This window comes from Abramis brama, assembly GCF_963993115.1.
Source record: "Abramis brama genome assembly, chromosome: 19".
In the NCBI taxonomy this organism is placed as follows: domain Eukaryota; kingdom Metazoa; phylum Chordata; class Actinopteri; order Cypriniformes; family Leuciscidae; genus Abramis; species Abramis brama.
The window spans coordinates 21,572,878-21,586,941 of record NC_139981.1 but is presented as its reverse complement, the minus strand read 5'-3'; the positions used below and the strand labels follow the sequence as shown (position 1 = coordinate 21,586,941).

Below are 14,064 nucleotides of genomic sequence, written 5' to 3'. Positions count from 1 at the left end.
ACATCTACACTTTTGCTATCAAAAAAACAAAACAAAAAAAACCTGTATAAATTCATAGATATGTACCCTGTAATTTTTTTTAAAGCCTATATAGTATGTATTGGTACACCATTATTACAAAAAGGTAAAATAAGGTATGTTCTAAATTGCTCCCATAAGATTGTTGTATCATAATAGTAGAATAAGTATACAGTATAAATAATTTTTTAATTCTCCAGGTTGTTACCCCTTTATTCCCCAAACTTAACATACTGTTCCCTTATACTTACATGCAAGTACTTTATAGGTACACTATAATTACCGAAAGTTACGTTGTAAATTCATCTTAATTAAGCAGTAGTTTCTGGGCTGTAATCTAAAGCGTTACAGAGGAATACAGTGCAATCAGTCGGACATACATAGGATACAGTTATACAGGACCTCAGGCGAAAAAAGATAAAGAAAAATCCAAAAACATTAGCACTAAATCACAAACTATAGCAAAATTTTGTTCGAACAAACAAACAAAGGAAAAGCTAAACATCTAAACAAAAATCTAAACATGATCATGAAATTTCTAATGCTTAGTTTAATTTTGTGTTGCACAAATGAAAGAGAAAATCATGCAGCTTTGGAATGGGTAACACTTTATTTCGACACTCTACAATGTGTCAACTTATTCTACTAATAATCTAGTGAGAGTTATTTGACATGCAGTTACAAAGTTACTTATAGTTATTAGAATGTCTAAAGTGGACTATCGAAATAAATTGTAACCTTGGAATGACATAAGGGTGAGTCAGTGATGACAGAGTTTTTCAAACTACACCTTTAATTACTGACGATTTTGTTCTTTGTATGTGTGGAATGCTGCATTCCCGTGTCCTGCATGCGGTCTTGGGCATCATGCCAGACAAAGATGCTGTTTACCACACTGCTGAGAGAGGTCAGACAACTCTGGGGCTGAAAAAGGCTGTGAAATGTTCATCATAAAATAGTGTGATGCACTATAATAGTATACTTTACCATTCGGAAACTAAAACATCCTCCCTAGCCCCCCAAAAATGCTCTTGTTCTGGGAAGAATGTGGTTAGTTCTGAATATAGTACACTCGAAAAAATAAAAGCTTCTTCTTCTTCTTCTTTTTTTTTTTCTTTTTTTTACAGAGATGCCATAGAAGAACTATTTTGGAACCTTTGGATAAAAACTTCTTAAAATAACCTTATTTTCTAAGGGCAAAATAATATTTAAATAATCTGAAGAACCTACTTTTACTTTTGTGCAATGAAAAGATTCCATAGGTGTTAAAAGTTCATGTAACCATTGATGCCATTAAAGAACCTTTATTTTTTAGAGTATACATAAAAATGACACTTTTGTAACTTTCTTTGTGTACAGCATTATAGAAGTCCTGTGAGAAAATGAGTTACTATTATTCCTTAAAGACATGAGCTCTTATAGTATAATGAAGGCTCTGAAGTGGCTGAAGTTTACTGCCGTTGATTTCAGCATACATTGTTTTGTGTAACAATGTAAGGCAAACTTAGCAGTTGATGAAGAATGAGGCAGTTAAAAACTGAGTCTGACACAACAGGAAAACCACAGTAAGTTTATGAGCACCAGATCACAGTAGTCAGAATTAGTGCTTATTTCTCAGGCAAAGGCCAAATACTGTATGTGAAAGATACAGGAGCAAAAATAAATAAATAAAATAAAAAAGACAGGGTGGAAAATAGCAGCAACATTATAAGTGGACCTCAGGCGAGAAGAAAATGTTCTATATAGTGGCATGTGAACCTTTTAGGGGTTCACTAAAAGCCCCACAGAATCATTTTATAGATTTAATTTGAATTAATGTATTTTTAGTCCGTAGTTTTTTCCTCTTTGTCGCCATCTCTGTTTGGAATCTGCAATTGCAGTTATTCGCGGAATTATCAACTTTACGCGCGTTGTGCCTCGGTGCGGCACAGCGCAGATGAATCCAATGTTTTGAGGAGAATGTGCGGCTGTCAGTCACCGCGCTGATGTGGATAATGTCATTCGGAATCACAGATTCTACTTTTTGGAAGTATGACCAACATAAGAATTTTCACCGGAAAATGTCATCTGAACAAGTAAGTATAACATCCACTTTTGTTCTGACCAACTAAGGGGGGAAAAGCATAGCAGTAAATCGTGCTGATTAAATCTAACAATCGCTTATCATATCACGTCAAACCGTGCAAATTATACTTTGTTCTCAAATTGTTAATGTTAACAACATCAGCATTGCGTGACTACATTTAATGTGTATTAGGGCTACCTGTAGTTCAGTTTCCATTTCTGTGGAGTCTAATTTCTAATTGTCATACCAACAAATTCTCTTTGGTTCTCTTTGAAATACAAACACACGTATCTGTAATCAGATGCATATTTAAAACTGGAATATAATCTAATTTTTACCTTCCGATATTTATCCTTGTTTTCGCATGGGCCTGGTTGCAGTCTCTTTTTTTCTGTATAGCCAGTCCGAAGTCCAAAGTCTTTTGCATTTTACAACGGGTGAATCTCCAGTTGTCACTGGTGATTTTCGTTTTAACCTTTCTGGATCCGCCATCAAATTGGTGTTTAATTATATCAAGTGCTGTGAGAAAAGGCTATAAATCTCCACCTCCAACATCCTCACACACAACATAGCCTACAAGCCGAGACCCTTTCTTTATGTGTACAGATGTAACGTAAAGACATGCTCAAATTTTGTAGAAATGAAATCCACCAGTACCACTGATGGAATTAAAAACATTATTACAAGCTTACCATTTTGAATCGAGTGGCTGGTTATGTACTTGCTCAAAAAATTATTTTGGGTAATTTGTAACCCAAAAAAGTTACGGACTGCAGCTTTAATTAAATTTTATGAATTAAACAGTTCATAAACATATATAACCTTTTTGGGATAAAGAGTTCTTTAAAATTGAGTCAAGAATCATGTGGTTCTATATAGAACCCCATTTAACTTTTTTCTACAGCACAAGCATAGTAGAAGCATAATTGTGATTATGACAAAACCTTAACATGTATAATAAAGGGATTGGTTAAAGTCAGGATTGGGACTAGGATTAAGCTCAATTTTCCAAAAACTTTAGTCACCATGTAAAACCAAGAGCATTAATTGCAAAGCATTATTTCAAACTTCAGTACCAAATATTTTATAAGTCAATTATCATGTATCTAACTCAGTTTAAACCTTTATCTAATGAGAAGAGCAAGAAACTAGGATAGCTATACAGGGAATCAGTTGCCTGGGACAATGGTCAGTAATACAGTCATTATACAAAAAGATTTGACCACCATATTATATGCCACAATTATATGACAATTATATGCTGATTTATTCATGAGAATGATAATTCACAGCTTCCTAAAGTTCCACACACACACGCACGCACGCACACACAACTTGATGAAACAGCATTGAAAGTACAAGTGAGGCCTAAAATAATGTCATCATAATGGGAATCATGCAGTTTGATTTCTGATTTCGGTTTGAATATGAGGCTGAAAATGAACCAAGAGAATTACTAACAAATTCATCATACACGTTTTCTGTTCACTGGGCTCATTACTGTTTGAGTGTCATATCTCACAACAACATAATTATATCTGTTCATGAGCTATTTCTCCCAGGACCCTGTGAAGGAAATTATGAGAACAAGTTCCATTAAGAATGTGTTTAGTCAGCAAACATCAGTGTCATCCTAGTTCAAAACCTCTCAAATGCCATCCACAGAAATTAAACTCTCCTCTCAACTCTCTCCTCTATTTTAAGGTTTTCCCATCCAGCACATATACACTATATTGCCAAAAGTTTTGGGACGTCTGCCTTTACATGCACATGAACTTTAATGACATCCCATTCTTAATCCGTAGGGTTTAATATGGAGTTGGCCCATCCTTTAACAGCTTCAACTCTTATGAGAAGGCTTTCCACAAGGTTTAGGAGTGTGTTTATGGGAATTTTTGACCATTCTTCTAGAAGCGCATTTGTGAGGTCAGGCACTGATGTTGGACAAGAAGGCCTGGCTCACAGTCTCCGCTCTAATTCATCCCAAAGGTGTTCTGTCGGGTTGAGGTCAGGACTCTGTTCAGGCCAGTCAAGTTCCTCCACACCAAACTCGCTCATCCATGTCTTCATGGACCTTGCTTTGTGCACTGGTGCGCAGTCATGTTGGAACAGGAAGGGTAGCTGGGGACTCACCGTGCATTAAAATTAGTCCATATGAGGTGCGTAGACAAAACATTCCCATTAGAGAGGCACTTCAAGAGAGTCCGCACTAGGGCTGTGCGATAAAACGATAATTATCGCGATATAATTTTTTTCATGATAAAACGATATCAAGAGTTCGATAAATGTTCGATAATGTTTATGTGCCAAAAGCGGAACGAAACTCATTTGAACCGCGTGCCACACGGACCATTTATCCGCTTGGCTCAAAGTCCAAATGGCAGCGCAGCACGAGCTCACTAGAGGAGATACGTTTACTCTGATCGGTCTCGGTCACGAGATCCAGTGAGAAGCGCTTTAGTGATTTAAACCAGAAGTGATTTAAACCAGTTTAAAGGCAGATGAAACAGCGCTGACAAACAGGAGAAACACTGTGCGCAACGATACAGTCAGAAGGCTTTTCCGTCTACAAATTTCCATCATTTACCATGGATTTACTGTAACGTTAGTATTAAAGGTGCTCTAAGCGATGTCACACGTTTTTTAGGCCAAAACATTTTTGTCACATCCAGCAAACATCTCCTCACTATCCGCTAGCTGCATGTCCCTTGAACACACTGTAAAAAAAACGCTGTCTCTGTAGACAGCCCAGGCTCCACAAACGGCAAGAAAAACAAACTGGCCCAGCTTGGACCACGAAACATAACAAACAGTGTTCCAGCCAATAACCGACAAGAATGAATTGAGGGTGGGGGGTTAGTGCGCGTGCGCGTGCATATGAAGGGGGGTGTGGGGAGTGGAGGAGAGAGAAGCATGAAGAGGGAAGTTAGCTAGAGGAGAGATGTCCTAACAACGGCTAACGTTAAAATTGTATATTCTTGAGAATTTTGATATGGCCGACACACGACCAAAGAGATGACGTTCCGATGAACAAATAACAAAGAATAGGGGAAGTCCCGAATTCACATCGGAAAAGCATTCAAAAGGTGTCGAGAACTCCGCCGGCAGAAGGGCTTCCAATCCGACATTCAGGTGGCTCTGTTTTTGCTGGACAGGTGGGTAAATCCAGTTTGTTTTTTTTCTAAATGGTTCATGACTGTTTCAGGAAGCACGGAAGGGAGGGGGAGGGGATGGGACGGGATGAGGAGGAGGGAGGGTCGAGCTAGTCTCCGTTTTGTTTGACAATACTTCAAACGTCAACAAGAAGTGACGTCACCCAACATCGCTTAGAGCACCTTTAACTGCACCATGAAATGTGGGATATACATAATGAATTGTATTATATTATTAATGTAGACAATGTATTAAAGGACTAATGGAATATAATTACAGTATTTAATAATGTATTTAGGCTACTGTTTTTCATAAAAATACCATAGAAACTATAAAGTTACATTTTGCCATGTTAGTGAGGTGCTATAGGCTATGCCTGGTTTTATCTGTGGTTATCATGATCTAAATGCATGATACTGGATGGTTAATGGTTAATTTTAATAAAACTCAAACAGTCAGAATATTACATTTTACCAAATAAAAATGAGGTTACAATTTTTTAACAGATGTTACTGTTTTTGTTAATGAACATACATTTAACATAGTAAATCTGCATCCTAACTCAAGCTAATACTACTGTCAACTTACTGTCAAATATGCGTTTCGAGAAAAAACATATAATATTAATATTGCAGCCTGCACTGCAAACTGTGCTGAAGATACGTGCCATCAAAGTCAGGCAACACAAACCTGTTTCAAGACTTGAAACAATATCCCCCATTAGCACATTTAGAAACTAAGAAATACATTTTTCTATTAAGATATTTTGTTATGTCAAATATGACAAACGTTTGAATGTTCTACCTCAGATTTGTGAAATGTTCACCTGTTTGGCAAGTGTTTGTCATGATATGTTCTGACAATAAAGAGTAGTTTAAAACCACAATTAACGCTCAGGGCTGGGTTTCCCGATAACGTTGTCTCGTAGTGCGCTACGAAGACTCTTAAGGTATAACTTAACTGAAGGTATACCATTTCTAGGCATGTTCCCCGAACCATACCTTAGGAAGTTGCTAAAGATATAGCTTCTTTCGTGTAACGTTACCCGGTGCTGTCTGTGGCGATGCTGCTGAATTGGTTTATATCGATGGCTCGAGAATCAATTATTCTCTCGTGCAGGGGCTGTTTATGTGAGAAAGAGGTGTTCTTTATAAAAGAAGCACTTCAGAAATAGCTACGATGAAATATTGTTCTTGTAAATACTTTCCAGCATTTCAGTAATAAAAGTGTACATCTTACGTACGGTGCTCGGCAGTGATCAAAAAGGATTTAAACAGTGAATTTTGAATCTCTTCTTGTAAACTCAGAGATGTGGATTCAGACGGCAATTAAATTACCACATGACCTGTTTGTCAAAAAACAGTAACCTTCCGAACGTATGACTTACAGAAGGTATACTTAACTAAGAACGTTTTGGGAAACACGTATTAACGATAAGGTACAGCTTAAGGTGTAACTTAAGAACGACGTAGCGTTAAGGAGGTTTCGGGAAACCCAGCCCTGGTTTCTACAACTTTCACTTAGGAGCAAAAATCTGCCTTTAAAATTGAAAGAAATAAAGATTTGACATTTATCATGATAATCAATATCGACTGATATAAAACAATTAGCGTGATCATTTTTTTTGGCCATATCGCCCAGCCCTAGTCCACACACTCCACCAAAGACAAGAGATGTCAAAAAGCGAGATAAAATCAAAGCTTTTACTGAAAAAAAGTGGCAAACGTTTCGGTCACATGTGACCTTTCTCAATGCCAAGCTTATAAGCTTACAAGGAACAGGAAGGGGCAATCCCCAAACTGTTCCCACAAAGTTCGGAGCATGAAATTGTCCAAAATGTCTTGGTGTGCTGAAGCCCCACTTTGTTATAATACCACAAACAGTCGACCATGGCATATTTAGTAATGAGGAGACTTCACAAATGGACTTATTGCACAGGTGGCAACCTATCCCGGTACCACGCTTGAATTCACTGAGCTCCTGAGAGCGACCCATTCTTTCACAAATGTGTGTAGAGGCAATCTGCATGTCTATGTGCTTGATTTTACACAACTGTGGCCATGGAAGTGAATGGAACACCAGAATTCAGTTATTTGGAGGGGTGTCCCAAAACATCTGGCAATATTATATATATATATATATATAAAATAAACCATTATTTTAAATTGTATTTTGGAATTCTGGAATTCTGGAATTTGATCAAATAAATGTAGGTTTGATGAGCATAGTGACTTCTTTCAAAAACATTTAAAACAGTAATGTTTCCAAACTTTTGACCAGTACTGTATACTGTATATACAAATTCTCTTGACTTTATGCTTCATTCTTGACATCATCGTAGGTATGCAAAGGTTTGTAGAAAGGACAGCACGTTCATTTCTATTCTGTCATCACCACTGGAATGGCACAGTCAGGCAATGCTTGATAAATATTTCACGGCTTCTTTACCCCAAGGGTTCGTGACAGGTAAGAAGCTCGGATGAGCTGCAATGATGTTATGTTTTCACGTTTTCTCTTTTACCAGCCTTTTCAATGCTTTTTCACTAAACCATACTGGAAATGGACTAGCCCAGAAATGAACTTTTGGTTAAAATCTGCTGATGTTTTTTTAATCTGTAAAATGCATGTCTGGTGTCATAAACGGATGACATAAAAAAAAATACCAAGAGATCATAGCTGCAGCGTTTAATCCATGTTTGTTAGCTTTGAGGGCATGTGGTAGTGTACTGCTAAAAATAAACTAGCAGAAATACACATTTAAAATTTAGTCTTTCTCTTCTGGGAAAACAGACTAAAAACATTGATGACTCATCTTGCAGTCAAGGATGTCTAAATTTTTGTCTACTAAAATGCGTAATGTCCCCTAATATGTCTACCACCTGTCTCTGTCTAGCTATAGTCAGCAGCAAATCCTAATTATTCACAGCTCCTTGGCTCCTGAGGACGTGAATCAATATATCTTGTACATGAATTTGGGCACTGGTAAGGACAGTAAGGACCCTACACATTGGGAAACTGATGGTGACATGACAACATGCCTTGTCAACATTACTAATGTTATTTATGAACAACAACAGAACTGATATTTTTCAGGAATATATTTTTTATAATAATTTATATAATACATAATATAATTTTTGTATATATTTGATTGTTACATATACCTGCAACATCTCAGTAGAAATCTTGTAGCAGGTGTCGGGGCCCTTATAGGCCTTCCTGGCCTCAGGGCCCTCTGTACATATAGTCACCCTTCTCAACCTGTATTTTGAGTTTAAAAAAGAAAAATGAACAAATGGTAATATTTACATGTAAAACTTATATTATTACAGATAGTTGACTATATCTTTGCATTTTTAGCTAGATATTTTCTTGCAGAGTTTCACACAGCTCATTTTATGGTAGAACAGGGGTGTCCAACCCTGCTCCTGGAGGGCAGCCGTCCTGCAGAGTTTAGCTCCAACCCTGATTAAACACGCCTGCAAAATTTAACCAAAGTCTTCAGGGTTACTTAGAACAAGTTGTATCATAAATTACATAATATGATTGATTAGGGATGGAGCTAAACCCTGCAGGACAGTGAACCTCAAGGGCTAGAGTTTCCCCACACCTAAGGTTGAAGAAAGAACAGCTCAGCAGTGAAAAATGTAAGAAATGTATATGCCTCAATTTTAGGAGATTTAGACAAATCATACATGCAGCATATTTTGCATATTACATATTTTTTGCATCAAATAAATCACAGAAACATTGATGACTTTGGCCTTTTTTTATACCTAAATAGGGCAACATATTGTGGGAGATAAAACTCATAAAACTAGATCAAATATTTCAGAAATTCCTTTGGATATGTTCACCTAAGTCCAGATGATATAAAAAGTGACATGAAATGATTTTTTGATGATCATTTTCCACTCTTGCATGTTTTAGGGTTAACAAAGGCAAAGAAAGCTGTTCATCAACTCAGTGTCACACAATGTTGCATCATTACACACGATGATGAAGATAAAGTTCCAAAAGAGTCTTTAATACTAATTCCCAGGGTAAACAAACAGAAGACATAGATTAGAACGCAACATACACAGACAAGACCGGACACTGAACACTGACAACACTTAAGTACTACTACAAACAAGGTTGAGTAATGATACAGAGCTAAACTAATGACTAATCATATCAGTATCCATGACAACTAACGAGTGGCGGGAAAACTAAACAAAGGAAACTAAAGAATGCAATCTAAAAGTTAATTAAAATGACACTAAGACAAAATAACACAGTCTGTGACACCCAGTTCACGGGGTCTTGAAATCTTTGAACACAAGTGGGACAGCTGGTAAAGTGGGACCCTTATAATCTTCATCTTAAACTACAGTAGTCAACATTTGAAGTGGATCAAAAAAGTTAATCAAAGTTGTCCTAAGACAAGAACGGGTATTGTACAAAATTCATGTATAACTTTGATGAAAGGTTTTGATCCACTTCAAATGTTGACTACTGTAGAATGGGATTCCACAAGTGCCATTCTACACTTGGACAGCAGTGGTGGGAACAGTAGCTTTAACCAGAACTCTGCCGACCACAAGCGATTAACTCCACTGATGCGTTCAGCAACATCCTTTTGCCTTCAGTTAGGGCAAGAGAGAAACAGCAATAAAGTGCACATATCTTGGTGGTGCTCGAAAGTGGAACACCACAAGCAATTGTCATAAGTGGCAACAATATTTATAGCACACAATGACACATTTGTTAAAGCTTAACAGTTTTTTTGCTTTCAAAAATGAAACGTCCGTTGAGAAAGATTTGCTTGACCCAGCCAAAGAAGAGGCACCCAATAACAACACCAACAAAACTCCACAGTTCCAACAATTAAATTACCCGACCATATTTTCTGATGGCCCAGCATTTTGGGCTGAGTCCTCAAATCCAGACTTTGCTTAGGGCGGATCCTGGGTTGGAAATACAAAGCTTTGATTGAAAATCAAAAGCTGTGAACTGTAGCCCAGTAACAGGCTTATGTCCGGTTAATTATAAGTATAAAAGAGTATACATGAAAAGGGCATCTTGCAAAACAAATGTCTGCACACTGTCAGGCTTCTTTTTTTCCCTTTTTTAGGCGGGCATACACTGTGCGATTTTCGTCCGATTTTGAGCCGAATTCTGACTCGTGCGACTCTTTTTCAGGTCGGGCCGATTTTCAGCTTTGTCGTACGTCGTTTGTCGTGCAGTGTTCGTGCAGTGTACAGGGGGAAACGAGAGGCGATAAACCTCTCACGACCGGCAATCGGATGGTCGGATGAATTTCTGGCATGTTAGAAATTTTGGTCGCTCCTCGTGACTATATCACACAGTTGAAGCAGAACTACGAACCGATTGCCCTAAACTCAGTGTTTTTTCCATCACTGCGCCTGCGCGAAAACAGTTCTGCAAAAAAAAAACAAAAAAACGAAAAAAGGAAGATCTTTAAGTTCTGTAGTTCAAAGCTACAAATTACTGTTGCTTACCTCCAGTTCGTGTTGCAAAATGGATTAACCATTACCCACTTCTTCCAAGCCACCTGAGATGTACACTTTACCTTTTTTTTGTTTAAAAATGTTTTTGAAATAAAGATGTTTTTAATTTTCATTGATGAATTATTGCAGTGTTCGGACATATTATAGACTGTTAATAATTAATTATATGTATATAATTCATTGTAATTGACCTGAATGTTTTAGACAATTTTTAATGATGAGAAGTAAGCTTCTATGTAATATTTTATTATCCTCACAGCGCGTTGGTTATGCGGTGATGCGCTATGAAATTGTTGCGTGGCAATTTAAATAGCCTATCACTTTAATAATAAAAGTAGCCTATAGCCTTCCCTAATAATAATAATAATACAGTAATACTAGCCTACTAATAATTTAATATATAAATTGGAAACGCTAAATCTTCTTGATATTGAGCTGATGCTTGTTTTGACAGTATCTCTGGATAGGCTACATGATATCGTCCATAGGCGCAACCCGGCACGAGGATTTATCGCGCTGATTTGCGCATATTTCACACGCATAGTGTGAGCAGTGAAGTCGCAGCTCGACGTTCGGACCGTACAGTGGGAGCACATAAATCCTGAGCTTTGGCTTTACATCGCATGCGATCTACTCGTTCAGTGTGAGTAGGTTCCTTGCTGAAATCGCACAGACATCGCACAGTGTATGCCCGCCTTAAGGCAAAAAAATAAAAAAAATTGCCTGGGAGCAACAGTGTGCCAACTTTTTGATGGAAAAAAACAAACAATATATTTACTTAATATTGGAAGCCCTTAAAAAATTAGGAGAATTTGTCTGATACACTTTCCAGGTGATTATGATCTGTCTAGAATTTTCAGATATTTAAGCAGGTCTGAAGTCAGACAGATGGCCGTTTAATTCTCTCATAAACATGGATCACGCCACAAAGAAGCAATCTTATTAGAATTAATAGTAAAGTCAAGCAATGTTATGTTTAACCTTCTGCTAATTAATCATCACATGTTGACAACATAATATACACTTATCATTTTGCTAATTACACGCTACAATAAAAGGGTCAGCAGAGTGTGTAATATCATACACAGTCTCTGTTTAGTGAGAAAATGGTTCACACCGAGTTTTTTATTGCTGGGATGTAACTGCAAAACCTTTTATGGGTTTATTGCAAACTATAATGCAAGACAATTAGATCAATCATGATTTGCCAGGAAGGACAATTCTGAGTAACTGTGTTCTGCATTCAGATTCTCTCTGCCATTAGAGCAATATGCAGTAAGTGATTCAAGAACATTAAAATTGTCCACAGTCTTTTCCATTTACGTAGAAGGTTCAGGGATGAAACCACTCTGCCTTATAAATTTTAAAAGAAGATGACAGTGTCTTTCGAAGCATCATGATAGTAGTCACTGATATTATGGGTAATTTCACTGGTTTATCGCAGTTCCTCAGCATTTTATGTCAGCATAGATTAATTGCTTGGATGCACAGCAATACACATTAATGTGATTTTAACATTTTCAAACTAACAAGAAATAGTGTGGTGAGAAAATTAAACAACTGATGAAGCTGGTAGCTGATAAGTATCACTCTCTGTACGATTGTAGGCCTTCTAATATCCTAGACAGCTCATTTATATGTTGATTTTATTAATAATAATTAAATACATAATGCAGCAACCAGAAATTCCCCGGATGCCACCTGCCATCAGTATGAAAAAGAGATTTTGAAATGCTTCAGGTCAACTTGATTGACTGACAGAATTGAAAGATTGACCGTTTAATTTATTAAAATCTTGCGTCTCAAAAGGATTGGCATTGCCGCAGATGGCAATATACAATTCACAAGCTATTCTGTTATTTTCTTAATTAAATGTATACAAATGTGCAGATAATTGCAGATAATAGGCTTGTGTTTCTAAGTATCCCTGATGGATCCATTCTTGCCTTGTTTTGCCAGAATATGTATCTCAATCTGTCTCTATGGTTTTAAGTGATAATGAACATTTGAGTACAATCTCAGATATCTGAACATGTTTTGCATTAATTAACACTGTAAACAAACAATCACTGTTATCAACATAACATATAGGAGATTAAATTAAATGTCACAGGATCTCAATTAGTATGACAGCATTAATCAGAATATTTGAGCAGATAAATTTAACACTACCAATTATAAAACACCATAATTTATATTATAGTAGACAGTAAATATTAAATAGTAAATAATATTACTATCCAATATTGAGGTGGAGATTTTAGGCAAGCATTTAAATATTAAATGACATAAGGTCTGGGCTCTATTGGTGGGTTCAAGTCCTCTTGGGAAGTTTGTATTTACGAGGTGGGAAGTCGTTCACTACATCAGGTGCGTTCAAGTCACTTTTGTCAGAGCAAGATGGCGGCCTACCTTCTCTTAACTCTACTTCTAAAAATGAAGAACAAAGAATGTGAATCAGGTGTGTTTTGCTTTTTTATGTTTTAACTAAATTTATGAATTCACAGGCAACTTTATCGTTAGATATTAGATTGCTATATTACAATGCTATTACATCGTATATGTTAAATTTGCAAGCAATTAGCTGTAAATAAATAAAAAACGTTATTTTTAGATAGTATATTGCTATATTACAATGCTATTACATCGTATATATTAAATTTGCAAGCAATTAGCTGTAAATAAAAAACTTTATCGTTAGATATTATATTGCTATATTACAATGCTATTACATCGTATATATTAAATTGACAAGCAATTAGCTGTAAAAAAAGAAAAAAAGAAAAAAGCCTGTCCTATAAAAGTATTGTGGTTTTCTGCCACGTTTCTCACTGATATGCCTTCAACTTGTAAACGTTAGGCTTAAAGAAAATTAAAAGCTTCCATTCAACTCGTAAATACACTCCTTCCGAGTGTTTTGTGTTAATTGCTGCAGCATCAGAATGTTAAAAACTGATGTTTCCTGGTGGACCGTTAAAGATCACCACACAGAAAACCAGTAGTCCATGCATGATGTCTAAGGCTGAGACCAGTTACACTCCAACACTGTTGGGAATATACCAATATCCTTGTAGGCCTGACATTTAGCATGTGCCTCCATTCTAGCAGAGCCATGGGTCCTGAACTCTGATATGATGAAAAAGGTGGTAAGAGGCGTTTTAAGGTCCAAATGATGCTGCTAGTTTGAGGAGTCACATGGATAAATGTTTACTTTACACTGCTATACATTCTCATAAAGACACTTGAAGGTCAATATCTCTCTCTCTAATGAAGATTCCCCATGCCGCAGGGATTAGAAATATGGGTAACGTTCAA

The 14,064-nt window shown here is 36.7% G+C and overlaps 1 protein-coding gene across 1 annotated transcript in view; it reads left to right on the top strand.

The window, feature by feature from the left end:
• The first annotated feature begins 1,666 nt into the window (after positions 1–1,666).
• The window catches only part of eys (eyes shut homolog), a 292,650-nt gene continuing 280,252 nt past the window's right edge, over positions 1,667–14,064 (top strand). The window contains exon 1 of the mRNA XM_084092742.1: positions 1,667–2,093. The gene's annotated coding sequence lies outside the window, so the exon portion shown is untranslated. The remainder of the gene's footprint in view (positions 2,094–14,064) is intronic.